Source organism: Peromyscus eremicus, chromosome 6 (genome assembly GCF_949786415.1).
Source record: "Peromyscus eremicus chromosome 6, PerEre_H2_v1, whole genome shotgun sequence".
Taxonomy (NCBI): Eukaryota; Metazoa; Chordata; class Mammalia; order Rodentia; family Cricetidae; genus Peromyscus; species Peromyscus eremicus.
The window spans coordinates 1,220,127-1,247,747 of NC_081421.1; the positions used below are offsets into that span (position 1 = coordinate 1,220,127).

The following is a 27,621-nucleotide window of genomic DNA, read 5'->3' on the forward strand; positions in this document are numbered from 1 at the left end:
ACATTAAATACTTTTTCAGTACCATAAGTGGACACAATCTTCTCTGTAAGATTGTCAGGAGTTTGCTTTCTGTTTCTGTGATAAACACCATGGCGAAAAGCAACATACATAGAAAATGGGTTACTGGCTAACAGTTTATAATCTATCATCAAGGGAAGCCAGTCAGGAACTCAAGGCAAGAACCTGGAAGCAGGAACTGAAGCAGAAGCCATGGAGGAATGCTGCTTACTGACTTGCTGCTTCTGACTTGTTCAGCTACATTTCTAATACGGACCAGGACCACCTGCCTAGGGATGACACTGCCCATAGTGGGCTGGGCCCTCCTACATCAATGACCAATCAAGGCAGTGCCCTATAGGCCAATTTAACAGAGCAAGTTCCTCAGTTGAGGTTCTCTCTTCCCAAGTGTGTCAAACTGACAACCAAGATGGTGAATGGAGATGTCACACAGGATAGTATGCTTATAGATAGGATGGACTGACCATAACAACTCCTTTTGTTAGACTCAGGGTGGGTGTTTTATTACAATGACCATTTTTGGCTCTAAAATAAAGATGAGATGAGAACAGCCTGTTTCTATTTTGTATGTACAAAGCTACATTTTCAGAAGTGTGTATGTAGAGGAGTATAATTATTTCAAACATGCTTGTGTAATAGACTATATCAGTCCCATTAGCAAAGCTCATTTCAATGTGACTCTATTACCAGCTATACTTTGAGAATTCCCTGGAGTTAAATCCTAGCTGTTTTAACTAGCAACACTCAAGAGATGACAAGGAGCTGATTTCCCAACCTCGAAATCAAGATCAAGGCAGATAAAACACAAAAGTAGCCCAATAGATCACATGATTATTTACTCACAATAAACTGCAAACAGCCACCTTTTAAAGGACACTTACCTATGTTCCTGTTGCCTTTTCTATCATCTCATCTTTTCGGTCTACAAGTTCCACTCCACGTGGGCACAATGCAAACATGTTTTATAACAAGCAAACAAGAGCATATCATATCTTCTAACTTTATAGCCCCATGCAAATATTTAACATTGATCTCTGTTTCTTACTTTCAAAGGACTTCTATGATAGAAAAATAGTTTTTAGCTTTATTCAGTAGACTAAAGAAATAATGAGAGATTCAAAAATAAAAATAGCGTCGAATACACATAAGGTCTATGGCAAAGATAAAATCTGAGTTAGAAATGAATAAGGCACACTATTTTCATCAATGCATGTACAGCAATACAGTTCTTGACCAGCAAAAGCAACAGAGGAAGTACCACTCAGTAGGAAATATGTATCCCACAATGTTTTATTGGTTGGAAACTGAAAAAGTGTCTTTTCTCCAAAATCAGTTGTTCCTATATCCTCATCAAATGGTATGGAACAAAATACAATTAATGTCATAAGTATCTTCAGTCTTTGAAGTTGTTGAAGAGAATCTGACGAACGGATTTAAAATTCTGTCCTATTTATGAGTGACATTCTTATATCTGAATGTTTGTAGGGTCTTAGTCTATTTTGTGCCTGTTTAACAGAATTTTTATATGAGAGTGATTTAGAAAGAACAGAAATGTTTCTCACCATCTGGAGGTTGCAAATCTCAAGCTAAAGTGCTATCATCTACCTGGTGGTGGACTTCTTGGTGAGTTATTCCATAGCGGTGGCAGAAGGACAATTGAGAGCCACTTCTACAAACACACAGCCACTCCCAACACAACAACATCGATGACTCCATGGAGAGATGCATCCAATGTCTGAACTTCAGGTTCCAGCTGTGTGGTCTTCAGGGGACATCCTTAGACCACAGCAGCATCTTAAATACGAAGGCAAAAGATCCAGACTTTTAAATTATCTCGAGTGTTTACCAGATAAACAAAACTACTAAAATACTTAAACACTTTTTGATATTGACAGTACTTAGCAGGAGTAAAAATTTGATCAAAAGAGAAAAACTATTCACAAAGCTAATATTTGCCGGGCGGTGGTGGCGCACGCCTTTAATCCCAGCACTCGGGAGGCAGAGCCAGGCGGATCTCTGTGAGTTCGAGGCCAGCCTGGGCTACCAAGTGAGTTCCAGGAAAGGCGCAAAGCTACACAGAGAAACCCTGTCTCGAAAAACCAAAAAAAAAAAAAAAAAAGCTAATATTTATAATAGCATTAATAATGATTAACATACTGCATTATTTGCAATCATGCTTCTTAGGCACTAAGTATTTTCTAAGCAGAAAGTCCTGTTCTACTGACCATTTAATTTAGGTATGAAATCAATTCCTTTTCTAAAAGCAAATTCTGTTCAAACGGATTGTGATTTCAGAATCTAGAGAAAGATTAATTCCTATAGAAAGCTGAACTGTTCGACACAATCATATTTTTCAAGGACACATTTTTAGTTTTATTTATTGGCTAGAAAATAATGAGTTTACAAAAGTTCTGAAGATAGTTAACTAGAAGCAAAAAGAGACAAAAAGATGTATCTGACTGTCATGTATACGTAATGCCTTTTATTTTCCCCAATGAAAAAGCTATGAACACAATTCGTTTCAGCTTCAATTAAAACAACAAGATCATTTCCCCTGATTTCATCTTGGTTTCCCACCATGGCCACTATTTCCAGATCTGACAAGAAACAGAACTTTAAGGGTGAATGAATTACAGGAGAGGAGAATAAATAAAATATCTCTGAATCCCAGAGAAATGAATCAAGGCTTAAATAACATGAAAAGATCAAATTGGGAATAAATAAATAAATAATGTCTCCAACCAGACATATTTACAGAGTCTGCTACAAGATTGTCACTCCTAAAGTGGCACACATAGCAGACCTGTGTGTCATTTTTGCTTAGAAGAGAATATTGCCTATTACCTTTTCACATCACCTTTTTAGAGAAGAGTGAAGAGTTCTGATTGAAAATATAATCTCAGTGTATTGTATTAAAGAGATTAGTGCTTATAAAATACAGTAAATAAATGAATAATGATATTTATAGCTGTTAACTATTACGTATGAGATGAAAGGAAGGCTATTAGGACAAGTATCCAAAGATCACAGACAAAATGTTATAAAATCAGAACCTCAAGGGGAAACCTGTAATCTTCTCTGGGTTACCATGTTTAGTGAGCTTATGAAAATGAATCAACCTTTGATATGCATTTGATACAAAATTCCTTAAACATTAAAAGAAATGGAGCTTTCTCTACATAGTAAAGTTGGAAAGCATTAATGATCTATGATACCTTTTATGTTTCAAATACAGATTTACCCAAATAAAGGAAACTTTACTCTCTTGTTTTCACCAGAACTCATTAGTAGGTTAAATGATTATGTGTCCAAACAGTTTTAATGGTTTTTAATGTGTTAAGCAATAATAAGAAGTTAAGGTTGGCATTACTAATGAAACATACTACTAAAAGTTTTTTTTTTTTCTAGAACGTTTTCCATGTCTATGCATTTAAAGCTTCTTTAATCTTTGACATTTAACCTTTGGCAAGAGGAAGCTCTATACTGTAATACAGTTGTCCCTTAGAGATTACATGTGAGCAACAAGGGCTAAAACAGGCTCACTAGAATCATCAGCACCAGTAAGTCTGCATATAAACTTCTGGGATGCATATTACACTCATGCAATATATACAACATTGCATTATTGTTTGTGTATATAATATATATATATACATATAAATGCAATAACAAGTTTACAACAAATATTCTTTATGCAATATTGTCCAATGTTTTCACTTCTTTTCCTGTTCTAGTCCCTCTTCTAAAAAACACTCATCACAAGCCTGTAAATTGATTCCACAAGCCACTAATGAGTTGCAATCTATAGTTTGAGAAACGCTGCTCCAGACCAATTAAATATTGTACTTTACTCTGAAAGTCTTCGATTAATTGGACACACCTGGAGGCAGATGCTGCCATTTGGAAATGATAGCTGAGGCCAAATTATGGCCATAAATGTTCTTCCTAGCAACCCATGAAGCCTTTCTCTGCAAATTAGTATGGCTGATGTCACTGTAAATCTTCAAAACATTTCCTTTATCTGAAGAGCGTATCTGCTTCCAAATGGTGAAGAGAATCCCCACTGAAAAACAAGCCAAACCACATAGTAAATCCAACAGAAAGTGATTAATGGGGCTGGCTGTCAGCAGAGGCCAGCTTTCTTCCCTTAAGAAGTGTAAATAGGGCCTCAAATTCATCTTCCTCACTGTTTCCACTTAGGGTGGTGGTCCAGAGATACATTTTCTAGTTAATAATTAATCAGAAGGATCACTGCCAGTGGCCCAGAAGGGAGAACGAGTGGGTAGGATTTTCTCTACATAGAGACAGCTTTCCAGCAATGCACCATAGCATGATGTCTTAAAGATACAGGAACAATAGCACTTATGAAATCTGGGCAATATGGCAGATTTTAACAATACAAGCAAGAGTGGTTCTCACTACCCCAGCAATGCTCACTAACATACAGCACCAGCTTTCCTGGGCCACACACTTGCTAAACCTTTTCTATCGTACAGTGCCCTAAGCTTGTCCATTAGAGTGCTCTTCGACATTGCAATTAATTATTCTTTCATAGCTTCTTTGGGGTCTTCTATCCAACTTAAGAAAGCTTATCTATTTCACTCTGGAGTCTGCCCTGTCTAGTGCCCAGAACAACAGTGATACTCGGTATATATTTGTTAGGGTAGAAAGATGTGGGCAGGCACAAAGCATTTCATAAACCTGACCAGCCAAGGTTGATTCCCAGATTCCATGGTATGCTAGAAACAACTCCCAAAGCTTGTTGTGGGAAGGGGACTGGAAACTGCAGTTATGAGCAATGGCTGCTTTTCCAGAGGACCTATGTTCAATTCCTAGCACCCGCGTGGTAGCGCACAACTGTATGCTCTCTCTGGCCTCTTCAAGCACTAGATATGAACATGGTACACAGACATACATGCAGATAAAATGCCCATACACATAATTTTTTAAAGTTGTTCTCTAGCTTCTAACACACTGTGGCACACATGTACACACACACACACACACACACACACACACACACACACACACACCACTAATGAATAATGTTTTAGAACTATAAATAAATATTCGGTGGGTGAATGAGTGAATTGATGGATTAAAATGAATGAATACATTGACAACTTAGATTACCATGTGCTTTGTGCGCACAAATAGACAGAGAGACCAAGCAACTTGACGTATGGTTCATCCATTGACTTTCCTCCTATCCAGTGATCCAAGCGCACTCTGGTTATGGTCAGTCACCACCACCCCAACACACACACCTTTGTCTCTGCAGCCCATTCAACTAGTCTTTATTGGGTTCCCACCACTGGTCAGCAACCAAAGTGTCTTCCTGATAACACCTTTTCCTCTCCATCTCTTGTTCCACAGCCTCATCACTTCTCTCAGGTGATTTCAGTAGCCTTTGACATCTTCCTGCATTCTGCTTTCAGTGGTATCCAAGCCCCAGTCTTCTTGGATGCCCAAGTAATCTTTCAGAAATATATATATATATATATATATATATATATATATATATATACATATATATGTATATATATATACACACATACACACACACACAAACACACATATCTTTATTCTGATCAAAAAATGCTCAAATCTAAACACCCAGGTGTAGAGTACAATGCTCCTCTGTTGCCCTGTTTCACCCCCTTTATCAATTTTACACCTCACTTAAATAGCAAAACCTTTGCACTTTGCTGAAGGACCCATGCTGCTGTAGTGTAAGCACTCTACTCCTTCCAGTTGAATATTTCTTCCACTTTCTGCAATGAGATATTTCTATTCTGTTTTAAAGATCCATGGCTAGGTGTGGTGGCATATGCTTTTAATACCAGCACTGAGGAGGCCAAGACAGGTGGATCTGTATGAGTTTGAGGCCAGACAAGACAACATAGTGAGACTCTGTCTCAAACAAACAAACAAAAATATTCAAAGGAATTAACTTATTTTCTAGTCATTCATCCCTGATCCAGTTATTGTCCTAGACCACTATTTCTTATTGGGGTTCTGTTTTACAAAGCATTAACAGGCATTTGCCTATTAAAATGCAGTGTTGTTAATTTTCATGGCTGTTGTTGCCCTTCTCCATGCAACTGCAGAGTTGTATGGGATTAAATTATAGCAAGCAAGAATTGAGCAGGAGCCGGGTGACGGTGGTGCACGACTTTAATCCCAGCACTCGGGAGGCAGAGCCAGGCAGATCTCTGTGAGTTTGAGGCCAGCCTGGTCTACAGAGTGAGATCCAGGACAGGTACCAAAACTACACAGAGAAACCTTATCTTGAAAAACAAACAAACAAACAAACAAAAAGAATTGAGCATGAATCCAGTTTTGTATCTAGGGTACCTACCATTGATATTGGCCTCAGTATCCACCATTCCTAGAATATGCAATGCACCTATTTAAGGAAGAAGAAACTTATTTCAAGGTTCTGTTGGCTAAAAAATTTGGGAGGAGCCATGTTGTGTAGCTTGGGTGCCCCTCAGCTAACCAGTCTCAGTGAACAGAACATTCAGTTGCTCTAATGGATAGCTCTAGCTGAAATCTCGCTTTCATTACCTCAGACTGGTGACATGATCATCTACAGTTCCTCCATCAGAGTCACCCATGAAGAGTCAAACACTATACCATCAAATTTGCCAGAAGATTCTGTACCACCCATACTTCTTTCCAAATCTTGCCCACAAAAAGACTGTCACACTGCTCTGCACAACCCCAAAAGCAATCATCTCATTATAAGGAATCTGTAAGGCATAAGTTACATGGCTACTATGTAGAGTCCTCATTGCAAAGGATTCTGGGGAAATGTATTTTGTATAGCTTCCTGAAGTTGTTTGGGGAGCCATGCTAAAAGTGAACTAAAGTGGATGATAAATCAGAAAGCCACTTTGAAATTGCTCTCATATAAAATGATGAAGTAGAAAAATGAACTAGGGGGTAGAGAGGTCTTCCGCAGTTAACAGCACTGACTACTCTTACAGAGGTTCCCAGCACCCACAGTGACTCATAACCTTCTGTACTTCCAGTTCCAGGGGATCTGATACCTCTTCTGACTTCTGTAGGCACACATATGGTGTACACACACAGATGTGAGTGAACACTCATACACATTAAATACAACTTTTAAAAAAAACAAATGAACTATAGAGGCCATAGTTACCATTTTAATTCATCATATTATATTGTTTAAATAATTTTAATAAGTAATTTGGACTTAGCCTTAAATTAAGAAGATAGGCCATTGCCTTTTCAAAGTATTGCTTAGCAATATATCCGACAGTTATTTTTCTCTGGCCTTTAATGAATCAGCTGTTTCTAACATTTTCTAATTCTCTTCTTATGTGTGTTCTATTTCAACTTACGAGTTAAAACACATTGTTTATTTGTATGGAGACATAAGCCCTTCAATTATAACACATATTGATTCTGACAATAAAAGACTGCTTCAAATGTAAGGCCGTAACACTTATTTCTGTGAGAATAGATAAATAACATTTTTTATTTCTCCTTTGTATTTGGTACCTATGCAGTACATTAATAACAAAAATTAACCTGCCTATTTTAGACATACTAAGTATGTCTGAAACACATTATATGATAAATTAGAATCTAATATAATTATCATATAAGTATATCTAAAACATATTAATGTGTTTTGTATATAGGAAGTATAAACTCTTTTGTAAAATCCCAATAAACCCAAATACATTCCTTTTAACTCGTATTTTCGGTTTCATTTTTTCCCATGGATCAAGCCCCCAGTTTACAACTTTCTAACACAGTTACAATACACATCTTTTTTGAAGACCCAGATTAAGTTTCCAAAGATGGAACTATGTATGGTACTAGGACTTGATCCCAACAAAGACACTATCCTAGTCACATTATGTGGGTGATGCCTGTCTGCTGCCAGCTAGAGCAATAGCAGTCTTCTTTGACGCACAACCACAGTGGCCTCTGCATGCCTGGGCCACTGAGCACAGTGCAGTGGATCCTAGTGAGCAGATTCCCAGGGAGCATGCCTGTAGAGGCTAGAAAAGGTCATCAGATTCCCCTGGAAATGGAGTTGCAGATGGTTATGAGACACCAGGTGGGTGCTAGGAACTGAACCCAGGTCCTCTGGAACAGTAGTAGGTGCTCACAATCACTGAGCCCTCTCTCTAGCCATTTGCCCTCTATTTTAATGTGACTCTGGCTAAAAACACCCAGTATAAAAGTCCTGCCACAGTCTGAATTCTGTTCTACCTTCAAATGTTCTGTACCCAGTTAGTTAGTCCATCATCTTCAAACTCAATCTCTCCCAAAGTATCAGGTCAGGGACAAGGTCTTTGCTGGAATGTAACACAACAGCCTCTCATCCCATTCCTCATGGAGTCCTTGTTTCCATCTGAGATCTCAGGAGTCTTTACTGTCTATGTTTATATGGGCATTCTAGTCTGCTGCACCCCAAACAGACACACCCATTACGCTTTACTCACAGCAATCTGTGGCTTCTCTACTGCACATCTCCAAAGTCTTTCAAATCCTCCTGAATATCAAAAGCTTAAGAACAACATGGTTAGGTTTAGTCACAGCAACAACTCACTTCTCCGAGGCCAGTATTCTGTGTGGTTTGGTTTTGGTTTTGTCACTGTGACAGAATATCTGATGTAAACAACTTAAGAAAGGGAGGGTTTCTTTGGATTCTGTGGGGTGGGGACCAAGCCCTGAGTGAGTGAAGTCCTAAGGGAATGTGTGCTGTTAATATGGACATGGCCGTTTCAAAGACCCCAGATCCTCAGACCCATGGGGAAATGACAAGGCCTTCTCCACCCCCACATAAGGCTCATGGGGAAATGACAAGGCATTCCTCTAGTCCATGTGTGGATTTTGGTAGTTGGTGTATATGTCCACTTTCTCCCCAAGATGTTCACAGCACAAAGATTGCTCCCTATAGAATCTGCTCCAACCGAGATGAACTAAACCTGTCTCCTTGTTAAACTGTATATAATAACCCTGTTTCCTTGTGTATCTGCATATAATAACCCTGCCTCCTTGGTCATCTGTATGCAATAATCCCACTACTCTGTTCAACTCCATATAACAAATATGTTCCCAGGATGCTGAGGCTTCGCTAGCCAAGAGCTCAGACCTCCTAATCCCAGCTTTGTCTGTCTAGGTATCTGTCTTTTCTTCATGCCCTTGATGTCCTACATCAGGTCCAAGTCCCTGTAGCCATGTTCAAAGTTTTAAAAAATTTGCTCTACAGTCCTCCTTGGATCCATTGGTTCTGGGTCTGTGGTGAGGCAGAATATGGCAAAGTCACAATGGCCATGGTCAAGACAGCCCCAAAGACCTGACCCTGGCCCTTACTTCCTCAGGGCCCTTATTCCAAAACAATGCCAGCATGTGGGATCCAAACCTTCAATACCCAAACTTTGGGGACAGATGTTTCATACTGAAACCATAACAGCCACTGGGCAATACTTCTGAACTATGTGATAGGTGGTATTTTTAACTGTAAAAAAAGCTTATGAGAATAAAGAAGACTAAAACTGGTTCAGTAGGACTAAGTGAAGATTTTATTATAAGAATAACTATACAATTTCATTTTTATATAATGCCTTAATTTTTTAAAAGCACTTCTTCTGATTATCACATTTCTAATAAGCAATCAGGGATTATGTCCATTTCAAAGTTCAGTTTCAAATATGATTCAAATCAATAAAAGAAAAAGATGCATATTGAGCAGCTAGAATACACCAAGCCCTGTAGTAGGTGATCTGAGACAAAGTGGGAAAGTTAATGCAATTAAACCATGTTAAACACCACAGTAAGAGAGGAGAGAGAGAGATGTAAATCCTCACTGAGCAAAGCAGACCTACAACTCAGCTCAGGCCAGGCTTCCCAAAAAAGCAAAAGTAACATCTAAACAAGTGTTTGCCAAACAGTGGGGATCTGGTAATCCACTTGACCCGTCTTACCCACTTCCCAATTCTTGACATTTGGACATATTTGATTGTCATAATACATTCTCATTCATCCTCCTTCCAATCCCCTTTCCTCCTTCTTAGTGATGCTGGGGCTTGAACCTAGGGCCTTCTACATGCTAGGTATACACTCTACCACTAAGCCACAACCCTGGTCACTGTCACAAGGATCAAAGGAATTTTACTGGTCCCTAATGTGAAACTTCTTTCCAGGTGTCACCCATTGGACAAGCCCTCTACAACAGCAAAGAAAAAAGATTCAGTCCAAAGTGCCCCCACTACTGCCCAATGAGAAACCATGGTCTAAGTGGAGCCCTGACTTGAGGGAAGGAATTGAGCAGGTGATGAGGTGAGGAACAGTGCAGGCAGGACAGAGAGATTAGAGAGCAGCACTCTAGAGAGGGCCACAGGAAGGAGGCCATTGACAATTCATCCACTCATTAATGTTTCTATGGTAAAATACACACAGTGTGAGATTTACCAATTTAACCATCAAGTGCTCAGTTCTGTGATGCTAAATATAAATAAAACTGTCACAATCATCTGTCTCTAAGCCCTCCATCTTCCCACTAAACTCTGTACCCACTAAACACTCAGGTCTACCCTCTCCACAGAACCTGGCAAATACCACCCACCTTTCTGTCTTTTTGAACCGACTTCTCTGAGAACCTCATACAATGTGATAATTTAATCATTGTTCCTTTGTGTCTGGTTTACTTCACATAGAAAATGTTTTCAAATTTCATATATATTGCAACATATGACAAATTCTTTTGGGGGGGCTAAAATATCCCATTCTAGTATTGTTTTTTATCCATCACTCATTCATTAAATAGATAATACTTTTGACTACATGGAATAAGGTTGCTATGACCATGTATATGATGGAATCCCTGTTTCCAGTTCTTTGGAGAATATACCCAGAAGTCATTCCCTGGCATTATGCCAGTGCTTGGTACATGACTGAATGATACCCATGATCATTCTGCCATGGAAACTATGTTTTGTGGAGAAAAACAGAACAGCTAAAGAAGCAAGCAGACAAAGCCATTTCTGGGAGCTTTGTAAAGAAAATAAACATAACTACAGTGAAGATAACCCAAGAGGAGTAAGACTACTCTGAAGAGTATGGGAAGCAGCAAAGTTGGCCAACACCTTTGAACTTTGAACAGGGCCAGCCAAATCAGGATGCTATATTAATGTACATAAAAAATTGAGAGATGTTAAATCCAAGGTTACAATAAGTTCTACAAAACAGGCTAGAGCCTTATATCACTGTTATTTTGTAGATATTCTTTGTTGAGCTAAAAGATTGGGCTCAGGTACATGTTTATCAGATATATTAATCTATGGCCGACCTCTTAGACATCTGACTCTTTCCAGAATCATCTTACGAATGGCAAGAGAATATTTTTAAGTTCTAACTAACCACACCTATTTTATACCCAGCACTACTGCTAGTGTTTTTGTTTGCTTGTTTACAGAGACTTTCCTACAAGCACAAGATAAAATGGTATCAATTCTAAGAAGAAATGGCTTATTTCACTATAGCCTTGCTTTAAAATAAACAAGTTCTACTCTGCTCAAAACAAGACTCTCATACAACTCGAGTACATAGTATCTGAATATGCTCTGTCAAACAATGAGAACAGTTTCCTTACACCTAAGACCATGTGTACCTTATGCGGATATTGTTTAAAACCTATTTTTCAATGAATAATGGTCTACAATGATCTTCAAAGATACACACTTCTATTGCCAAAGCCTTCCTGTTCAAAGAGCAGAAGCTCTGATTTTTTTTTAACAAGATGACCTTTTCCCACTAGGTTAATGGACACCTCCTCTTCTGTAGAACTAAGACCTTGACGCCATTCACATGTAAAAATCTATCAAAAATTCTCCATGAAAGAATGTGTAAGTGACAAGCTCTGCCAAAATCTAGCTTAAAATACTAACTGTATTGGTTACATGAGCAAGAACAAGTGATGTTATAACATGTATATTAGGAGGAATGATAAGGTTATTTTCTGTTTTGTTAAAATTCTCATTTTATCTTTTATAATAATGAAAGTGGCTAATGAAGTAATAGTGAATCAATATTCTTAGCCTTTAAAGTACTTACTAAAAAGTGACCAGTTTTGCTTAGTGTATTTATTCCATCAACAAACAGTAGCTGAACACCTAGATGAAAAGCAGAGCAGAGGCTATTAAAATTGTAATGTAACACCGTAAAGCTAAGCATTTGCCTACATACATTAGCTGATTGCTTTAGAATAAGTTTTTAAACACCATATGTGGAAATATTTAACATGCTTTAGAAAAGCATTAACCTATTAAGGATCCCATCATTACTACCAGGATATGCACCTCTGACATTTACCATCTAGCACTGACCTCAAACAGAGAAGTTCACAAATATATTCTTAATAAAAGATTATAGAAACTAAAAAAGGACTCTGACTGCCTTGCATCTCCCCCTGCAACTCTTGCTTCTTTTGTAACTCCTCTGCCTTCTTTGTTAGTCAACAGTCAACACATTCTTACTGATTGACAAACACTGTGCTCAACATTGAAGACACAAACAGGAATAAGAAGAATGAGGTTGATGATCTGTGATATTTACGATCTGGGTGGGGAGGCAGATAAAAAACAAAGACCAAAAAAACAAAGGCACAAAGTTCCCAGATGCCTAGAGAGAAGGTAGAGATGATTATCCACAAACATTAAAACCATGATGTCCAGCATAATGCATAGAGATGGACAAGAGAAATAATTGGGGAAGACAAAGTCATCTCACCCCTCGAGAATTTTACAGTCTCTTCATGAGGAGGGGAAGAGCCTAGATTATAGACCTAGGGTTTGTACATAGTTCTATTTGACTCCCGCTAAACATACTGCTGGGTGCCACACAGCTGTTACTTTCAGCCTGTTTACTCTTGGTCTTGCTTCTTCAAATCTATTGCTTGAGGAATTTGTGGCAGGTCAGGGAAGCTACCAAAAAAGGCTGCAATGTTGTGTTCTCACTCAATATTTTCTTGCCTTGGATTTAGCAGTGGATTTCATTTTTTACTGAGAAGAGGACAATCTTCTAAGCAGTTTATCCTGTTCCCTGGTCCATTGCTTAGCTCCAGCCAAATTCTTGGATTCTCTCTCTACTCTTATCAGCCATCTAAGACAGTGATTCTCTACCTTCCTAATGCTGCAGCCCTTTAATACAGTTCCTCATGTTACAGTGACCCCAACTGCAAAATTATTTCATTGCTATTTCATAACTATAATTTTACTACTGTTATGAATCATAATATAAAATATCTGACATGCAGGATATCTGATATGTGACCCTCAAAGGGATCACAACTCATAGGTTGAGAATTCCTGATCTATTCCCGACAGTCTTTGCTGTGGAATAGATGCCAGAAAAACTCAGCCAGAAATCCTAAAAATTTCACTTAGTCTTATCTCACACTCAAACTGAATTCACAGAAAACAAACACCACTTTCTGGGGAAGGTAGTCAAATCCTTTGATCACATCAATTATGATACAATGGATAACTGTACAATGACCTTCATTTAGTGTCCTGGGCATCACTTAGTCCTAAAGTTTCAATCCAAACAAGTCATTTGAGCTTCTTGGGGAAAGGAAAAACACACATACATGTAGCTGGAGAGCTTCTCTCCAGGTCCTGCCAAGCCCCCACAGTCCCACAGCCCACTTATAAAATAAACACACAGATGCTTATATTATTTAAATTGTTTGGTCTAATGGCTCAGGCTTCTAGCTAGCTGTTTTTATATCTTAAATTAACCCATATCTATTAGTCTATAAGTTGCCACGTGGCTCATGACTTACCTGTACCTTACATCTTGCTTGTCATGGCAGAGTCTGGCAGTGTCTCTCTGCCTCAGCCTTCCACTTCCCAGACCTCTCCTCTCTCTTTGTCCTGTCTATACTTCCTGTCTGGCTACTAGCCAATCAGCATTTTATTTATCGATCAATCATCCACAGCACATACACATTGGGGATAAACTAAGTAGTTCACAGAACTAAAAGAAAACCTAAAACTGCTCCAGACATTGTTTCTTTGCTTGCTTTTAAGACAAATACAAAATCTGTTCCAAGTGTGAAGGCAGAGGAAGGATGGGACAGTCTGTTGAGGAAGCCATAAGTAGGATGCACCACTCTGAACACACTTCCCAGGTTCACTCATCATTTCCAGGGAAAAGGGTGTCAGGTGGGTTCCCACTCATCAGTAAGAAGAGTGACTATCAAAAGCACAGTCAGCACAAGGGAGAGTAAGTATATCCATTGATGTAGAACCTAAAAGGTCAGTTGGAACCAGTCTTGTTTCTTGGGGGTCAGGTGCTGGGGCAGGGAAGTTCTTCTGAGTTCCAGTTCAGAAGTTTCCTAGCCCTTCTGTGTATTTATCTAAATCATAGAGTTTAGCCATACCCTTCTAAATAAGACCAGCAGGGCTTTAAAGCAGTCAGCATCTGAGGACCAGGAGTCTGACTCTCCAATGGACACTCACATGTGAAGATGTACAGACTAAAGGGTATACTGTGTGACTCACCGTTTCCATGACCAGATTTTTCTCTTCTCTCTTTTCTTTTCTTTTTCGTTTTTCTCTTTTCTTTAAAATTTTATTTTGTTTTGTTTTGGCAGGGAGGTTGCAGGAGCGAGAGCAGATGGGGGCGGGATGTGGAGATGAGTGGGATCGAGATGCTTGATGTGAAATCCACAAAGAATCAATAAAAAGTTAAATTAGGAAAAAAATATGAAGTGTAGATGGTGGTGGTGGTGCATTCCTTTAATCCCAGCACTTGGGAGGCAGAGGCAGGCAGATCTCTTTGAGTTCGAGGCTAGCCTGGTCTACAAATCAAGTTCCAGGACAGTCAGGACTGTTACACAGAGAAACCCTGTCTTGGAAAAAAAAAAAGCCAAACAAACAAACAAAACGAAAGTATGAAGAATAAAACAAGAAGAAAAACTATTTTAGGAAAACTTTAGGACCAGCCACATGAAGAACCCATTGATAAATCTCGTTGTTATGAACTTTTTTATCTATGTTCTTATTATCTAGAACAAATCCTTGAAGAGAAAGTTCATGCCAAGTGCTTATCCCAGTCCTCAACAGTGAGCCAATATTCACTGATAATCCCTCTTTCTACAGAGCTAAGATCTTTTTTGAACTATTTCCTGTCACTGGGGCATAGTCTTTTCCACTGGACTCTCCCCATTAACATCCACTCTTACACATACGTACTACGAGGTATCCTCTCTTCCTGTTTCCCAACATGATTTTGTAAAAGGATAGAGAATACTAGAATCTGATTTTCATTTTACTCATCAGTAGTTCCTGAATGTTGGTCTTCGTGACAAGTTACAATGGGCTTTTGTTGTTGTTGTTGTTATTCATTATCTGAATATATCTGAATATACAAGGCCTGATACTTGTCACTGTGTCAAAGGTCAGAACAGAGAATCCTAAGGAAGACAACGACGACGATGATGCCAATGGTGTCAATGGCTAGCATGCATAAACACCTACTATACAGGTGCTGACTGAAGCTCTTTGTGTGCATTGAACTTCCCTGCCGGCGGAGGGGAGCTAGGAACAAAGGTTCATGAGGGAAACAGAAACAAGAGAAGAGACAATCACTGGGATCAGATCTCAGCAGATGCAAATGATGAGACCATGGAATACAGACTTCCTTTGTTTGATAATTTAACACTTTGCTTAGTATCTGTTAAAGAAATGAACAAATGGGGCAGGAGAGATAGCCAGGTGGTTAAGATCACCGGCTGCTCTTTTAGAGGATTTGAATTTGGTTCTCAGCACTTACAATGATGGTTTACAATCCCCTGGAACTGCAGTCTCAGGACATCTGGTGCTCTCTTCTGGCCTTTGAGGGCACCTGAATTCATGAACATACACACATAAAATAATACAAATGCATTTTTTCGAAGAAAGAGATGAACAGAGGATCCACTAATCATACGTAACAATTCTCCTAACAGAGTAACACACCCTAGTTCACTGAATTCTAAACTCTGCTTTGTGTTGTTAGAAATGGGAAATCTCAATGTCTGTCCTGCTTTTGAAATGTGGCATTAAATATTCTGTTCGCAAAGAACAAGGGAGACCCCACAACTGCTCTGTTCTACTTTATTCCTAGTAAGCAGAAAAAAAGAGAAGAAAAACCTCAAACACTTAGGGAATCTCAGTGTCTAGTATTGACTGGTTCTTTCCAGCGAAGAGAAGATTAAAATACATCCACTGCTTCTCAAAAGTTTCAATTTCCCTACAGCTAACTTCTCACTAATAGCTTATGGTATCTTTTACATTTAATTCTTCTTTTTAGTGTGTGTGTGTGTGTGTGTGTGTGTGTGTGTGTGTGTGTGTGTGTGTAGCACTTACATTAAATCTGAAATGCTTTTAACTAAGTGCCTGGGGAAGTGGATGGAGAAGTACAGGGTCTGGAAACTCTCTAGCAGCACATCCCAGTAACCCTTATAGATCACCTCCTATTTGTTAAATGTCAGAACTACATTAAGTGTTGCTTAGTCTTAAACTGTGAAATAATAAAAAATGATCCAATTCCCTATTTAGTCCAAATATGGATCAAATTCAATATTCTTCCTAGAGAAGCAAAACAGAAGAACGCTGGATTATAAAGTAGTGAATAAAGTTCTGATGCTCCATACTACTGGGTCCTCATGGATGGTGGTGGAGGACAACAGTGTAACCTGTCCCAACTCCTTGCTTATAGCCGGATGTACTTTCTTTTGAACAAAAACTATGATGCATTGGGAAGTGCTGGTCACAAGGCACAGGTAAATTCTAACATCATTGTCAGTTTACTTGACCAAGAAGTCTACTTGGCATTTCTCACACTTCCTTCAAATGTTTTCCTTAGTAGTGTCTCCACTAAAGAGGAAAAGCTTTCAACTCTGAGCACTAGAAGAGAGGAAGCCTCTTAAATAATTCATAGAGAAAAATTAATAGTAAACAATTTAATGTCAATTATATTAAGCAGTTCATGTTCTACATATAGGACGAAACATTCTATTCCTCTCCAAGGGAAGCTTGGAGGTATCAGCCTGGTCTTGAGCCATGCTGTAGGAGCCAGGCCTTCTCCTGGGCCATCAACTGTGTTCAGAAATCTCACACAGCACTCTGAGTTTTATTAACCCCTCTTTAAAAAGAGAGGCTGAATATTGAAAACATCTAGCCCCATATTGTATTAAAATATCAACAAATATATCTTTAAATTTTTATCATTACTGCAAATGTGTGTGTATGCATGTCCACACATGTACTGTGGCAAATGGAAGGCCATGCAGAAAGAAAAAGAAAGATCTCAGGTAAAGAAATGATAAGTAGAAAGGCATGACTTTAGTATGTTTGAAGGATGCTAACAGGCCAGTATTATCTGAAGTAATGTAGTGATAAAAGTCAAGTGGGAAATGTCCTCAAGCAGCAGATTGGGTGAGACCTTGTTCATAGAGGCAAGACACAGGATTATATTCCAAACAGGAGGCCAATATTTTAGAACATTTTGAACAAACAGATGACCTAGTTAACTTCTTCTTGTTAAAAAGTATCAACCAAAGACTGGAGACACAGCTCAGTCGTTAAGAATGCGTACTGCCATAGGACTTGAGTTCAATTCCCAGCACCTATCACAATCAGGCAGCTCACAATCACCTTTAATTCCAGCTCTGGGGTACCCTCTTCTGTTCTCCACAGTCACCTTCACCCACATGCACACACCCATACACAGATAGATACACATAATTAAAAATAAACCTCTAAAAGTACTAACTATTATGCAGAAAATAGGTTGAAACAATACTAGTGGACACAAGGAAAATGGACAATTGCCATTTTAAAAAAAGGCCAGGGCAAGATTGGGGGGGGGGGGGTGATGTGCGTAACACACTGTTGAGACTGAGCCAACAGAGCTTGAAAGAAAAGTGATGTTGGATGTTGGAGAAAAAGCCTAAGTGACCCCCAGGGTTTGCCAGAGCCACAGATACACAAGATTAGTCCCCACAACAGAAAACACCCAGGAGAGGTCTGGTCATGAGAATACAAGGAAAAGCTGTATTTCGTTCTGTTTGAGGTAATCAGTAGATATCTAAGGAAAGATGTCAACTCTTGGGGAAGGAGGCTGGAGTTTGCTAGGTGTGACATCATGCACTATTAACCCCCAGCACTTGGGAGGCAGAGGAGGGTAGATGTGTTCCAGGCCAGCCTGATTTACATAGTGACTTTGACTGCATGAAAACTTTTAACTTTATGGTAAGCAAAATAAAAAGACACATCACATCCTGAAATGCATACCCAACAGTGTACTTACAATGAACATAACTCACAGAGTGGTATGCAGAACATGTTAGTACACCAATAAGAAAAGCAACCTAATAGATGGATGGGTGGAAGGTTTGAATAATCTTGTGACAAAAGGAGCCTCCAAAGTCTGTGTTGGTCTTGCAGAACCAAGATGGAATTAGAAGGTAAGAAAAGTGTCAGTCCAAGTTCCAGCACAGAGGAAGGAAGGTGGCCATGAAGTCCCACCCACAGCCAAGAAACTATGTACAATTGACAGCTGCTAGGAGAGAGAAAAATCTGTTTTCTTCACTGGAATGCACAGGTATTATCAAGCACACTCCAGAGCAGGCCCCTTGCTCTGAGGAAGTTGTGGTTGAGCTAGTGAGGAGTCCTGGAGTCAAGAGTCAAGCTGTGGTTTGATCGTCTCTCTCAAACTCATGCACAGAAACCTGGACTGGTGTTGAGTATTACTGAGAGGAACTGAGACCCAGTCAGGTGTGTTAGGATCACAGGGGTGGCGCCTTCATGAAAGGATTAGTGCCTCCCTGAGAAGAATGTGTAGCTCAGGAATCCAGACACCGCCTCTCACTTCTGTGTGATCTCACTTGCTCTTTCTACCTCAGGTTGAAGCACCACAAGGCCCTCCACCAGAAGCCAAGCAGATTCCAGATTCATGCTCTATGTATGCCAGCTCCTAGAACCACAAAATACACTTCTTATCTCAATGCTTTATTCAGGCATGCTGTTATAGCAACAGTAAAGTATAAGGGAGTCAGAGTGCAGGAGCAATACAGCATAGAAAAAAGGGAACTCTAACTTTATTTGTGGTATTTTTCTTTTCTTTTCTTTCCTCTTCTTTTCTTTTATTCTGAAGCTGGGTAGCAGAGACAAAATATTACCATGTTCTTTAATTTTTTGATTGATTAAGTTGTTGTGACAAAGGGTTTAAGAAGTTAAAACAAGGCTTTTAGAGAACTCAAAAACAGGACTAAGGATCAAGAGCTACCACCAACTCTGACCTTCAGTTGCTGATCTAGTTTATTGGGAAATCTTGATACCTAGGAAAAAAGAAAAGCCACAATACTAAACCTTTCAGAGTGGTTAAAAGATGCATCCCAGTGTTCAAAAGGGAGGAGCTGGCCAGAAATGAGAGCAGACAGGATTATCCCAGGGAGCTGAACTTAAGAGGAAAGGGAGAGAGAAGAGCAGACTTACAATGGAAGATGAACAACTTTTCTAACGATGGGTATTTTCTCAGTAAGATGAGACACAAGCTGCTTGGCTAAGAAAAAAGAGGGAAGTGGTTTTGGAGGTTGGAGAAGAGTAGAATTGCTAGGCACTCCCCGGAGCTCACTTGAGGTTTGCGGTTAGAGATTTAAAATACCACTTGGCAGACTGGCTGCTCCCTCCAGCCATGGTGAGCCAGGGATGAGACTTTCGTTTAATCCAGGTGAGGTTTTTCCAAACAAGTAATGTGAAGGGAAGGTAAAATTAGTGAGGGATTTGAGGGCCAGGAAAGGCAGTATCCAGAGAAGGGAGGGTAAAATTACAGCGTGGTGGGAATAGGAAAGCCAACAGGAAGAGAAGGGACTAGGCATCCCTGGCGTTGGGTCAATGAACAGGGCAAGTGACGCGGCTAAGATATGGCGGTCAAGTGTTTGCTGCTGGAAAGTGTGAAACTGGAGGTGGTAGCAGTCTAAGGAAGCTGAGGTGTGGGTGGACAAGGAGAAAGGACCGTCACAAGTCAATGAAGAAGCCCAGAGGCCCGTGGAGTGAGCATGTGTTTGAGTGGCTGTCAAAGTCACTTCATCTGATGATAGCTGCAAGGGTGAAGACGATGCTGAGCCAAGTTCTGGAATGTTCAGTGAATAAGTGAGAGTGCTTAAAAGAACTAGAAACTGGAACCAGAAAACTTAAACCAAAATGTGCAGAAGTCAGATTTGTTGGCAAGGATAAAATGTTTTTCTGTGAGAGTAATGTTGTAGTATTGGTTTTTTTACTGTCTTATTTGAGGATGTATTTTAATTATTCCTTGAAGATTTTTTTAAAAATCTGTATTACTTTAAATTTAAGTTGTGTGTGTATCATGAGTACAGCACCTGCTGAGGCCAGGTGAGACCATCATGTCCCCTGGAACTGGAGTCACAGGTGGTTATGAGCTGCTCAACTCCTAAAACTTGTGCATTGTAACACACACGAACACACACTAATACACATACACACACACACACACACACACACACACCACTTCATACATGTGCACACATATATACAATAGTAGAAATAAATAATAACACATTTTTAAGACCCAGAAAGTAAATAAGTCTCAGGAAGGTCTTGAAACTCAGAACATTCACAAGGCCCCTCCCCAAGCTTACATGAACCATAACAACTTCTGGGAAGCTCCAGGGATATGACTTTCATGAGCTGTCACTCATGCTGGGCAGGGCTTCTAAGCTGCCTTTGAATCTCCCGTGCTCCTGTAAGTGACCCCTGCATTATTATGCCTATACACAACCCCCATAAATTCACTGGTTCACTAAGCTAAACAAAGGGAATCATTCCCTTCATCTGTCATGGGTACCCTGTTTGGGGGTGAATAGATGTTTGATCACATCTCCTTAGGTATTCCAATTTCATATTCAAATTTCTCTAATTATTCCAAAAAAATCTTGAACAGCTTATTTGCTCTAAATGGGTTTCAATCAGGAATCAAACATAGCATTCATCTGCTGTGTCTCTTAAGCATTTTTATAAACAATGGTAATTTCTCCTCCCAATATATTAAGACTTTTTATGACATTAAATTGTTACATATAAATCCAGGCCAGGCCTCCTGCCAAATAGCCTGCCTTGTGTATCTTATTGTTCTTCATGGTAGCATTTAAATCTTTTTTTTTCTTTCCCTGGTATTTTCTGCAAGCTGGAAGTCAGAGCTAAAAGCTGGATTTGTTTCAGCTAAGCAGTTCTGGCCAGAATAACTTGTAGGTGATGTTGTGAATCTCTTATTGCCTCACATCAAGGCCACAGAAGGTCTGTCTCACTGGTTTTGACTCTAAGATTCACCCTCACGAAAACAATAAGTAAGCAGGGTAACACACTGCAAAGGTCTTGCTCTGAAAATGTGAGCCTCTAATTTTGCTCAAAAAAATAAGTAAATAAGGTCTAGGAAGCAAAAGCATGAAACAAACATCAAAGATTCAAGGAAAAGTTACAGGAGCTTTTGATATTGAAGAATCCACTTGCCAGAGGCAATTTTATAGTATGGATATTAGAAGAGTGAGACGTTTACGTGGGAAAATTATAAAGACCACGAGAATAGTATGCATTAATCTACCCCCTTCCATTATTACTCCAAGTCTGTTGCTAAGTAACAGCTAAAATATAGATCCTTCATAAGAAAAAAATAAAAAAAATTTAATTAATGAATCAGGCTAAGTATGATTTTAAAATACTATATATACACTGCCTAAATAACTAATTCTTGAGTTGTGTCTGAAAAAAAAAAGATCAAGAATTTGTAAAGACTCCTGTTTTGTTTTGTTTTTTTTTTTTTTTTTTTTTTTTTTGTAAAAAGCCTGGGAGGGCAAAGGCCAAAGAGAAAAACAAGTAAAACACATTTTATATGGTTTGTTAATGGTTCCACAAATACAAAAGTCTATGTCAGCCCTCCCTTAGCTAGGACAGACTACAAAATTAACTTGGAACATACATTTTCAGTCCTTAGATTACTGTATGCCTGTGAGCTCAAATGTGAACTTAATCAATACAGCGTACAGACTGGCAACCTGCTAATAGCAGTTTCCTGCTATACACTGGCTGCCTATTTTGGAAAGCAGAAGAAAGCCTTACTAACCTCAGATGTGGTAGGTTAGCAATGACCCTGACAGCCTTGGTACCACCCTCAACTGATAACATGGAGAGACACTTGGGACCCCGCCTGGGACAGTGCCCCGGGGCTGTCCACTGTGTATTCTCAGCTGAAGGACATGCTCTAAGCTAGTCAGGATCCTGGTATGAGGCAGCCTGCTCTTTTCTGCCCTCCCTGTACCTCTGGATGCTCACACACTGCCGCTGAGGTGAGAACAATTGCTTCTCAGGCTAGCCTCAGCTCTAAGTCACCAAGGAACAGATGAAAATTACAAATTCTCAGCCCTTACCCACCTGTGATTTTACTGACAAATCTGTGAAGAGGGGGAAGGCCCAGGTTTCCCGAAGTAGAACCCTCCAACAAAGCAGCAGCCTCCCAGAACAGGCTGTTCTAACTTTCCTTTGTTTACCCACGGTAGCAACCATAGCAACCTTCTCTGATCACACCAAGTGTTCCAATTCCTGACGAAGTTTCCATACTGAGACACCTGCTCTCCGAATAGAAATTTTACTGATCACTCTTACGTTGGAATTCTGTAACACACAAATGAGCAATCCACAAGGAGCTAAAGGTGCAGGACACCGATTTTATTTTTCATGCTCATTTTTGTCACTTTAGATCTAATTATTTTTCTGTTTGTTTTTTGGGGTTTTTTTTTTGTTTGTTTGTTTTTCAAGTTTCTCTGTGTCCTGGCTGTCCTGGAACTCAGTCTGTAGACCAGGCTGGCCTTGAACTCACAGAGATCTACCTGTCTCTGCCTCCCAAGTGCTGGGATTAAAGGTCTGCGCCATCACTGCCTGCAGATCAAACTAATTCTTTAAAAAAAAAAAAAAGTAACAGTTTACCTTTCATCCCAGTTACTGAAACTATATAATTTAGTGGGTGAATGTCCACAATCTTCTGAATATGTGATTTCCTTCTCATGTTTATTGCCTGTGGCTTCTTTTATTTCTTTCACCTACTCTTACTCTGTTGTCATTGTCAACACATTTTGTTTATTTCTTCCCTTCTTCCTACCAACATTAATTTAGAATTTCCTCTCTACTTTCAAATGCACTGGTGGCCTATAACCTTAATAACAACTTCTTCCATCAAGGTATTTTTACTGCCAACCTTTCCTCAAATTCCTTATTCCAAATTTAATCTCCTCACTTTACTACTGCCCTTCTGTGTTTGACCAAGATCATCCAGAACTTCATCTTAAGTATGTCATTGAGTTTTCTATTACATGTCTCAAAATGTCCTTCCTGCTTACATTATCATTTTCCATTGATATTGCAAGTATCCATTGAGTTATAATAGGTTAGATAGATGACAGATGAGAGATGAGAAAGATAACTGATGATAGATAATAAGATGATAGAGGATGGATGGATAGGTAGATAGATGATAGTTTGTTAGATAGATAGATAGATAGATAGATAGATAGATAGATAGATAGATAGATGATATAGTGAGGCAGCCTGTTTTTCTTCCTGAGTGAGAAACTATTTACTTTCAACAAATCACTAATATTTTCAGATTATTCACTTCATTTTTATTTTAGGTGATTTTCTTTCTCAAAAAAAATAAATAAAGTTTTCTACATCTAGGCATAGTGGAACAGATCTTCAATTCCAGCTGCTTACAACTTGATGGTAATAATCACTTGAGTCCAGGAGTTCAAAGCCAGTCTGGATAGCATAGAAAAATCCCACCTAAAAACTTTTCTTCTTTGGAAAATGTGTATAAGTAGTGTGTCTTCTATAGTTACACATCTGTGGATAAACAGTCTATAATTATAGTTAAAGATCGATTTTAACTTTTCTAGGGGAGTGGTATATGTGCCATGGCAAAAGTGTGGTGGTCAAAGGGTAACTTGCTGGACTAAGTTCCTTCCTTCCATCTTGTGAGTCCCAGGGATCAAATCCAGTCATCAGGCTTGGCAGCAAGCACCTTTACACACTGAGCCATGTCAGCTGCCTCTGAACAACATCTTGACCACATAAATTTCCCTTAAATCACAGTCCATTTCAGATATACTCCCTATTGTCTAGCAAATGCAAGTCTGATGCACCCTCTACCCTCCTTAGTGATTTGCTTTTGTCTCTTGTTGGTTTATTTTTCTTTATAATAATTATTTTATTCCAAATTCTTCTTTGAATCTAGAAATCCAAAAGATTTTTTTGATATTCCTTGGACTTTAGAAATGTCACCAGCATATACCCAGGCATGTGACTTTTATAATTATTAATACTAAATTATTATTAATATTAACTTTTATAGTAATTATCAACATTAAGCTGCATCTGGGCTTCATAAATTTTTTCAATACACTATCTCAAGTCTTTTTTTTTTTACTTTTTCTTTAAGCTTGAAGAAATTTCTTATTTCATTCTCACTTTTCTGCCAGCCTCCATCTTAATCTCTCCCTCTCTCTCTCCCTCCCTCTCTCCCTCCCTCTATTTCTCTCCCATTCAAAAATCCTACTATGACACAAGTGAATCTCTCTAAACATATGCCAGGGACAGCATATAAGATGGCTGATGTGCTGCCAGCAGAGATTGGAGAAAAGGGGACCCGAGATTGTGGACCATCAACCCTGTGTGCTCCCCTCCAGATCTTCTGCTTAGCATGCCTCTAGAGGGCCAAGGCAGAAATGCCTACATGTTCCAAGGTCATGATTTATGACATGAACATGTCCTGTCCTCCTCCATATAAATACTTCTTGTAATGCTAGTCTTTTTCTTCTATCTGATCTTCATGTTCTGTGATCATAGATCAATGGTGATTTCTGTGAAACAGGAAAGGAGTGAAGTAAATTTCACAGGAAATTATACAGAGATAATCCCAGGCTGGGGTGAAAGTAGTTATGCAGTTCATGAAAAAGAACCTGCAGCCTGGGGAAGCTTTTTAGGCTTGGATAAACTGTACCGAATGTGTGGTCAACTATAGCATGTGGTATGATATGTATCAACACACTGGACTTAAATTGGCCATGATGAATAATTCAGTTTCTGAGGATATTCCAAGGACATTATGTAAAACTTGAGAACCTAAGGGGTATTGGTTGAAGACTGTGGGTGGAGTAACATATAGATGGGATAACAAACTAAAAGTGTGGGAACCTAGAACAGGAGGAAAATAGTGGCCTCCACCAAGAAAGGGAGACAATGTGACAATTGATGGAGTGATTGCTACAAGCTTTATTGGGTTCCTAGATGGAAAAGAGCTGCCAAGAAAGACGAGCTTCCTTTCATAGAAGCTCTAAAAATTAGATTAGGTCTTCTTTGGAATTGTTGGGACATAGAAGGACAGAAGTTGTTGACTTGCAGAGACAGATTTCTTGACTGAGGTCATTGTGGTCCACCAGTCACGGGGCTTGGTGTTTGCAGAGGGCTGAGAAGGAACTTAGGTGGCTACAGGGGTCTTGAGGTTGGAGCAGGCTGTGTGAGAAGGAAATGACTGTCTGGTACATTGACCACTGTTCTTATTTTTATCTTTTTTGTGAAATTGCATGTTGCTAGCCTCTGGGTCAAGTGCTCAGAAGATTGTATAATCATTAATAATAAAAAATAGATTATGCTTGCTTTGGTGTTGTCTGGGATAGCTCCTGTGTTTAGTTAAAGATGATGAAAAATATATTGGTGATTTTCTAAGAATAATTTTTGGAATCATGAGAACATTTTGTATTGGGTGATTTCCCCTTTTCTTTCTGTTCCCCCTTTACTTATGATAATAAAAAACTGAGGTCACCAGGGCAAAAACAGAAGCTAAGAGAAGTTAGAGAAGCTAAGAGAAGCTAGAGAAGCAAAAGCTACTTAGCAACTGTAGAAGCCCGAAGTGACCTGTCAGCTTGCACTGTCTCTGAGTTGTTACTGCGCCTTCCAGGTATCCCATCCTTCGGACTCCAGAAACTGCTGAGGCTGGTCCCCGGCAAACATATCCTTCAGGTCACTGTTTGTCTAGTAAGATGTCTTTACTTTTGCATGACATTGTATTTTCTCCATTAATATGCCAGAATTCTCAGTCTCTTCTCAAATTCACCTGTGGGTTTTTAGTTTGGAAAACTGCAGGTATCTTCTTTTTATACTCAGAAAGCCATCTATGATCTTGTATTTCCTTGAGGGTCATTATATTTTTTTTTCTGTTTTCAGTCTTCAATTAGCTGCTCATCACTGGAGCCACCTGCTCTGGTCACTAAGCTTTGGCCTCCTCCCTCCGGTCACTATGACCTCTTTCATCTTTACTACCCTACCTAATGTACATGTTTTATGTTTATTATGTGGGTGTTGTCTGATTCTCTCTCTGAAATGAGATGGAGAACTTTGTTTTCTTCCTAAGCTACAAGTGGCTATAATAGAACATAGAATACATTGGTTGTTTACTATACATTTTTAAAATAAATGCTGAATAAGTGACTTGTAGCCAAGTGTGGTGGCTCACACGTTAATCACTCAGAGGCTGAAGTAAGAGGACCAACCATGAGTTATAAACCTGCCTTCTCTACACAGTTTAAAGCCATGCTAGGTATATATACCCAGAAACTATCTCAAACAAAGAGTTTTAGATTGTTATTTTGCTGTATACCTGCCAACCCTGCAATAACCATTCATATTTATAGATAAAGGCAGCTGGGGTGGGCTTTCTCTATAACTACAGAGGTCTGTTTCCCTTTGTAGGTAGACGATGTTTCATCTGTGTACTCAGAGATGTACCATGTCCAAATACCATCATAGCATGTAAAGTCCAGCTCCTTAGGCCAACATGGTGAGGGCCAGATTCTGGCATGGCTACACCAATACCACATCTCCAGAGAGTAAACCATTTCTTTGAAGTGCAGTTTTGGGTTTTGTATTAAGGTTGAACACACAAGGTCAGGGACTATGTGTGGTCAACAGAAGGATAAACAACAGTAAGATAGAAAAGACAAGGATATCTCTTTCTAGAATTTTTCTTTACATGATAGATCCAAGTACATACCTTCTTGCAACTTTGCTCATGTCTATAGGCAGTGTTGTCCTCTCAGTGAGAAGCATTCTTGAGAAGGGACAGTTCTCCACTTCAGACTTCTGCATACCTTTGAGATAAAGTGCCTTCCACTCCAGTGTATTCCTCAATACGGTCCTATCTGTTTTCATTCTTCCAGAACTTTCCTGCCAAATGCCTGGTAGCTGATGCTGCTGTCCACACCACCATCTTTGCTTATGAGTTGCCCTGCCCCCATTGTTCCCAGCTCTGTGGCTTAACAATTACACCATGAAATGCAGCAAGCAGGCTGAATAAAGAACCCTTCCCTTATCTTGCACCAGAAAATTCTCTGAGGAAATGGTGGTACTACTTACAAAGGAAAGATTTTATTTGTAGTGGATAAAACTTCAGGTTTTTTCCTCCCAAAATTGAAGGGATATTCTATATAATATAATGAACTTTAAT

General features: G+C 39.2%; 1 long non-coding RNA gene across 2 annotated transcripts in view; it reads right to left on the reverse strand.

Moving 5' to 3' along the window:
• LOC131912861 (uncharacterized) overlaps window positions 1-22,610 on the reverse strand; it is a 162,594-nt gene extending 139,984 nt beyond the window's left edge. The window contains exons 1-3 of one of the 2 annotated variants that reach the window (XR_009379725.1): window positions 22,500-22,610; window positions 3,899-4,081; window positions 1,288-1,812 (exon numbers count right to left, since the gene is read on the reverse strand). This is a non-coding gene — a long non-coding RNA (uncharacterized LOC131912861). Of the gene's footprint in view, window positions 1-1,287; window positions 1,813-3,898; window positions 4,082-15,843; window positions 15,916-22,499 lie in introns of those variants that run through there. The other variant, XR_009379726.1, reaches the window with a different exon arrangement.
• Between the last annotated feature and the right edge of the window lie 5,011 nt (window positions 22,611-27,621).